Raw genomic sequence first — 6,208 nt, forward strand, 5'->3', positions numbered from 1 at the left:
ATGGAGCTACACCCATTTTCATCTTTCCTCTTTCTGCTAACAATTGCTGCATCGGCACCTCTTCTATTTCTGAAAGTGCTTCTGTATCTTCTATCTCCTAGGCCTCTGGTCTTGTCTTTGGGACTATCTCTGTAACTCTCTGTGGCACTGTAGTGCTCTGTACTACACTGTTCTATTCTGTACTACTCTGTCCCTCTGTAGGTAGGTTGAACTTCACAGTCTTGGCATGAGAGTTATTTTCATCCTGAACCACTGATTCTTTCTTCTTGGTGTGCGTAACAGCAGCAACTTCCAACTCTACCAAATTGGAGGCAGGCTCTTGTACCTTCTGTTGGCTATCAGTGGCATTGGCCTTTACAGGGGCTGGACTGGGACAGTCCTTTGCAGTGTGGCCTTCACCTTTACATCGACTGTATAAGGGCTTGTAATTCACAGATCGTCTAGGGTTTGGATAATTCAGGGAGATATGTCCCTTTTCTTCACACCTATAACATTCCACCTCTGATCTTTGACCACCACTAGACTGTCGTCCTCTAACTTTGAGAGGGAAACCTCCTTGGACCAAAATTAGGACCAAACTCTCTAAGCTTTGGTCCAATATCCTGTGTTGTCATTTTGGATTCCAGCAAGTTGAATCTTGCATTTTCATCCTTCTGTCTTCATTTATGCATCTCTTTTAGAGAGCAAATATCCTCTATATGGTTCTTCCGCAAACAGTAGGAACAGAAGGCTCCAGGAATGGTTGGTTTTCGGGTACATTCAGTGGCTAAATGTCCCGCTTGATGACACTTTCCGCACCATGTATTAGAGCACATCACATCTCTTCCAGCTCCCGCAAGAGTGGATATATTGGCAGTATTCACCTTCAGCGTTTGTAGCTGCTCTGTAATCACATCCAGAAGCTCTTTCTTGATACTTGCAACTGAGTTGGATAAGTAGTCCTTCAGATTTTCACCTCCTGAAGTACTTGTAGTAGGGCTTTGGGAAGCGTCTGTAATTACTGCATAAACTGGTTGGGTAGATCCAGAAGGTCCTCTATTTTGGCTCTGATTCAGAGCTCCTGTTGAGACTTGGGGTTGTTGATTCCAGTTGGTAGGGTTCCATTGTTGTTGAGTCACCATTGGAGGAACTGTTTGAGGCCTCTATTGTTGTGGTTGAACCATCATTTGAGGCACTGTCGTCTGCGATGACCATAGTGGGTTAGTGCATTATACTGTGGCACTGTTTGCATCTGAGGATAGGGGTAGAGAACTGTCCCTGGGACTGCATTTGGTGGATATACCATTCCAGGCATGGGAGGAGGTAAGACTCCTCTTCCTGGAGTCATTGACAGCCTTGCTTCAACTTCGTCATACAATATTACACCTTCCACTGCAGCTTGCAGATTGACTGGTCTTCTTAATTCCACGAACTTGCAAACTTCTGGTTGTAGGCCCCTGAGAAACACTCCTTTTTGAATACCTTCATCCAAATGATGGTTAGTCCATCTCTTCAAGATGGACTCCATTCGTGAGACATAAGCTTCTACTCTTTCTCCAGAGGAATGACTTAGGTTCATGAACTCCTCTCGCATCCGCTCTTCAAAACCTTCATGCCTGAATTTAGTGAGGAAGGCCAACTTTAGGTCATCCCATATGCCAAAAGTTCATGCTGCTTGTCTCTCATACCACTGAAACGCCGTGCCCTTGAAAGTAGCGGGGAATATTGCTAACCAATGCTCAGGGGTTCTGGAATTGTTAGCCACACATGCTACCATGAATTCTGCTATATGAAGATCACGGTCTTCATTGTACTCTCCCTTAAAAACTGGCAATGGGACTACATTTGCCGGCCTGTCATCAATATTTCCAGGATGAATCTGACTAGGAAGGGGACCTTGAGTCGCCATGGGGACTTTTGTAAAGAGTGCTTTTAAGGCGTCAAAGGAGGCTTCTGCTGCGAGCTCGTTCTCAGCTTTGATTTTTTCCTTTCCTCTTCTCACGTACCTCTAGACTTATTCTAACGCTTGCCTCTTTATTGTGTCATTTATCAGGGGGTTGGCTTCAACCCATTGGTCTGGACTCAACATGATAGTATCAGAGGAGGCTTCAGTCTCTGGAGGATTCTCTAGCCAACATCTCCTCTACTTCCTTCTTTTCAATATCTCTGAACTCAGCTTTCAAACCACTACAGAGGGGAAGATATTCCATTCTGAAAGTATCAAAACTTGTTCTTCTTAGGATCGTTGTTGTGTCATTATAATAATGCCAACTTCTGAGGGTTTCAATAGTGTATGTTGTGAAAAACACTCTGTCTACCAATTTCCAGTGGGTTGCTAATTCGACAAACACTGTCAGTGCACCAAGCATCCCACGTATCTTGCTGTTGAGCATCCACGAACAAATTCCAACTCTTTTCCTTCTTGTTTTCGTGAACCTCCACAGACCAAGATTCCTGAAGCTTCTTCACAACCTCCCACTTGATGATGTCTGGAAACTTCTCAATGAATGCCAAATCTTCCATGGATGATCATTCTCTTTTTTTTTTTTGCTCTTCAGTTTGTTCCCAAACAGTTTGTCACCAAGATGCAAGTTTCTGCTGCTTCAACAGGAAGAGGAAACAGTCCACCACATAGAGCATGCATCATGATGGTGATATGTTTCCGCCATTATGGGATGAACTTCTTGTGGAAAGTGGCTTTGATAATGAGAATCTCCAACTCTTCATTGGAAGAAGGAACTTTGCAAACTTCCATTGAATTCTCCTCTTCTTGGCAATGCCATTTCCTTCATTTTCAGCCTTTTCTGATGCTTGTTGATGGCAAGATTCCCCGGCTGCGCACCAAAAACATGGAGCCCCAAGAGGAACACCAAGGAAAAGGGAATTATCTTGCAAGAAAATATATATTGTAACATCAACAAGCTTTTATTTCATTCTTTTGATCATCAAAACAAAGAAAACAACAAATCTTCACGCAGTATCATAATAGATTTCTCCCACGGATTTGATAGAATCAACCATAATCTTCAACATATTCATAGAATTCATCAATATAACAAAGAACACAAAATAATACACCATCTTTGAATGGAAATCAATCACATAGTATTCATCTTCAATGTCTTCATAGTTCTCTCTCTCAATCTCTCATATACAGTTACATTGTTTAATCTCTTCTTGCGAGGGTTGTCTTCACATATGGGAGAATGCCCAAAGGCTTGATTCTGCTTTAGTCTGCCAATTGGATAAGCAATTGTGTAGGCTGCATTCCTTGCAAGCCTAGATCTTTCATTGTCACATCTGTCATGATGTTCAATAATGAGCCTCCATCAATCAATGCATCTACTATAAATCATCCTTCAATCCACATGCCAATCTCTGGGGTTATAGGATCCATGAAGACGTTAGCTACATCCACTTCTTTTATAGGCTCTATGGTTTTTTTGGACTTGGTTGCTATTGAGGGAGCAATCCTTAAGTCTCATCTTCTTGTTAGTATGCTTTTGAATTTCTTTCGACATCTAGGAGACAACATCAGCAAACTATTGGAATGTTAGGTTTGGTTTAAAAGTGTCTAGGTCTTTGACCATGTCATATTCTCTGATAAGATCCATAGGCTTCTCCAAATGGTTAGGGAATGGGGCCACACCCACTTTTATCTTCCCTTTTCCTTCTAGGAGCTGCAACATCTATGCTTCTTCTCCTTGAGGAGGTACTTCTGCATCCTTTATCTCTTGGATCTTTGGTCTTGTCTCTGCAATCGTCTATGTGGCTCTTTGTGGCTCTATAGTGCTCTCTACTACATTGTTCTGAGTTGTGCTGTTCTATTTCTCCTTGGGAAGGTTGAACTTCACGGTCTTAGAAGAGGGAGTGTTCTCTTTTGGAACTACAAGTTATCCTTTCTTAGCACGTATTATTGCAGCAATCTCCAATTCCACCAAATTGGAAGCATGTTCTTGGGTCTTCTATTGAGTCTCGGGAGTAGCTTTCGCAGGAGTAGGACTTGGATAGTCTTTTGTAGTGTGGCATTCTCCTTTGCATTGGTTGCATGAGGGTTTGTAGCCCATAGACCTTCTAGGGTTTGGAAAGTTTAGTGAAATATGACCCTTTTCTCCACATCTACAACACTCCACCTCTGATCTCTGGCCACCACCAGACTATCATCCTCTGTAACTTTGAGAGGGAAATCTCATTGGGCCAAAATTAGGACTGAATTTCCTAGGCTTTGGTCTGATGTCTTGCATTGTCATTTTGGATTCTAGCAAGTTGAATCTTGCTTTTTCATCTTTCTTTCTTCTTTCATGCATCTCCTTTAGAGAGCAAATATCTTCTATATGGTTCTTCCTTAAACAGTACGAACAGAAGGCTCCCAAAATGGTTGGTTTTCGGGTACATTATTCAATGGCTAAAAGTGTGGTATTCACCTTCAGCGTTTGTAGTTATTCTGTAATCACATCCATAAGCTCCTTCTTGATGCTTGAAACTGAATTGGACAAGTAGTACTTCAAATTTTTACCTCCTGAAGTACTTGTAGTAGGGTTTTGGGAAGCTTCTATGATCACCACATAAATTGGTTGGGTTGATCCAAAGGGTCCTCTATTTTGGTTTTGATTCATAGCTCCCATTGTTGAGACTTGGGGTTGTTGATTTCAGTTGGTAGGATTCCATTGTTATTGAGTCGCCATTGGGGAAATTGTTTAAGGCCATTGTTGTTGTGTTGTGGTTAAACCATCATTTGAGGCACTGCCATCTGCGTTCATTTTGGATTCAGTTCACTATACTACGTCATTTATTGCATCTAGGGGGTAGGGGTAGGGAACTGTCCCTGGAATTGCATTTGGTGGGTATGCCATTCCTGGCATGGGAGGAGGTAGGACACCTCTTCCTGAGGTCATTGATAGCCTTGCTTCAACTTCATCATATAGTCTTGCACCTTCCACCAGGTTGATGATCTTCTCAATTCCACAAACTTACAAACTTTTGGTTGTAGGCCTCTATGGAAAAATCTCTTTTGGATGCCTTCATCCAAATGATGGTTGGTCCATCTCTTCAGTATGGATTCCATTCGTGAGACATAAGCCTCTACTCATTCACCAGCTGGCTTAGGTTCATGAACTCCTTGTGAGAAATGCGGGATCTAGAGCATGGCAAAACCGGAAGTTATGGAGGATGAAATGAGAAGTGTGGACTCATGATGGAGAAGACAAAGACACTGTTTGTTACACAAGTGAATTAGCTTCCAAGATTGAGACTTGGACTCATAAACACAATCTTGTGTATGTGGACAATGACATTGACACTTCACTGAAAAGAAAAGAGTATTATCATTTCATTAAGAAAGGAAGCAAGTACAATGCTTTATAGGAAAGTAGGAAAACTGCAGTAGGCACCATTGTGCATATGGGATAAGTTAGCCTGCATATCCTTGACCCTGAAGCTCCATACAAAGAGGCTGTTTAGTGAGTGTGATTGCTAATTCTCAACACCCCTCCTCAATCACAACTAGAAAGGCACAAAGTGTGTAGAGGCTATAATGAGAACCACCTGCAAAGTGTGGGCATACCACAAACATGGCAAAACACCAGAGGCTATCGCAGAAAAGGCTAAGTGTGGGTACCATAAACATGGTGGACATCCAGAGGCTATAACAGGGGCCTCACAAAGTGTACAGGGACTGTAATGCCAAGTTACATAAGGAGTTTACAAAGCTTATGGCAGGAAGCATTAGGGCAAGGAAAATACAAGGCTATTAACACAGTCTATCAGAATTATGAGAGTACAAGGACTGATGAGTCTTGTCCTTCCGATCCTGGTGGTCTTCATCTTCATCTTCTTCTTCCTTTGCTCCATTTTCTTCTTCTTCTTTGACTGCGACTAGATAGGCCTTTTGGGATCTCTTTCTTGCGTGGCAGAACTTCTCGGTGTGTCCGGTCCTTTTGCAGAAGTCACAGAAGAGCTGATCCTTCTTGCCTTTGTACCTGTTGCCAACATATAATGCATGCTCATCTCTAGAGGTACTTGGTTCTTCTTAGTTTTTAGCTTCTTTTCTTCTTCTAACAGTGATGCTTGGATATCAACAAGTTCAGGATTTGGCATGTTGATTAAAGTTGTTGATACATTATTATATTCAGGAGGCAAGCTCTTAAGTAGAACACCGATGCAAACATCTTCATCCATTTTAATGTTGATTCCTGCAAGTTGGGTTAGGAGTCCTTCCATGTAATTAAGA

Source organism: Lygodium microphyllum, chromosome 19, assembly GCF_053477565.2.
Source record: "Lygodium microphyllum isolate KBCC chromosome 19, Lygodium_microphyllum_v1.1.10, whole genome shotgun sequence".
NCBI classification, from domain to species: Eukaryota; Viridiplantae; Streptophyta; class Polypodiopsida; order Schizaeales; family Lygodiaceae; genus Lygodium; species Lygodium microphyllum.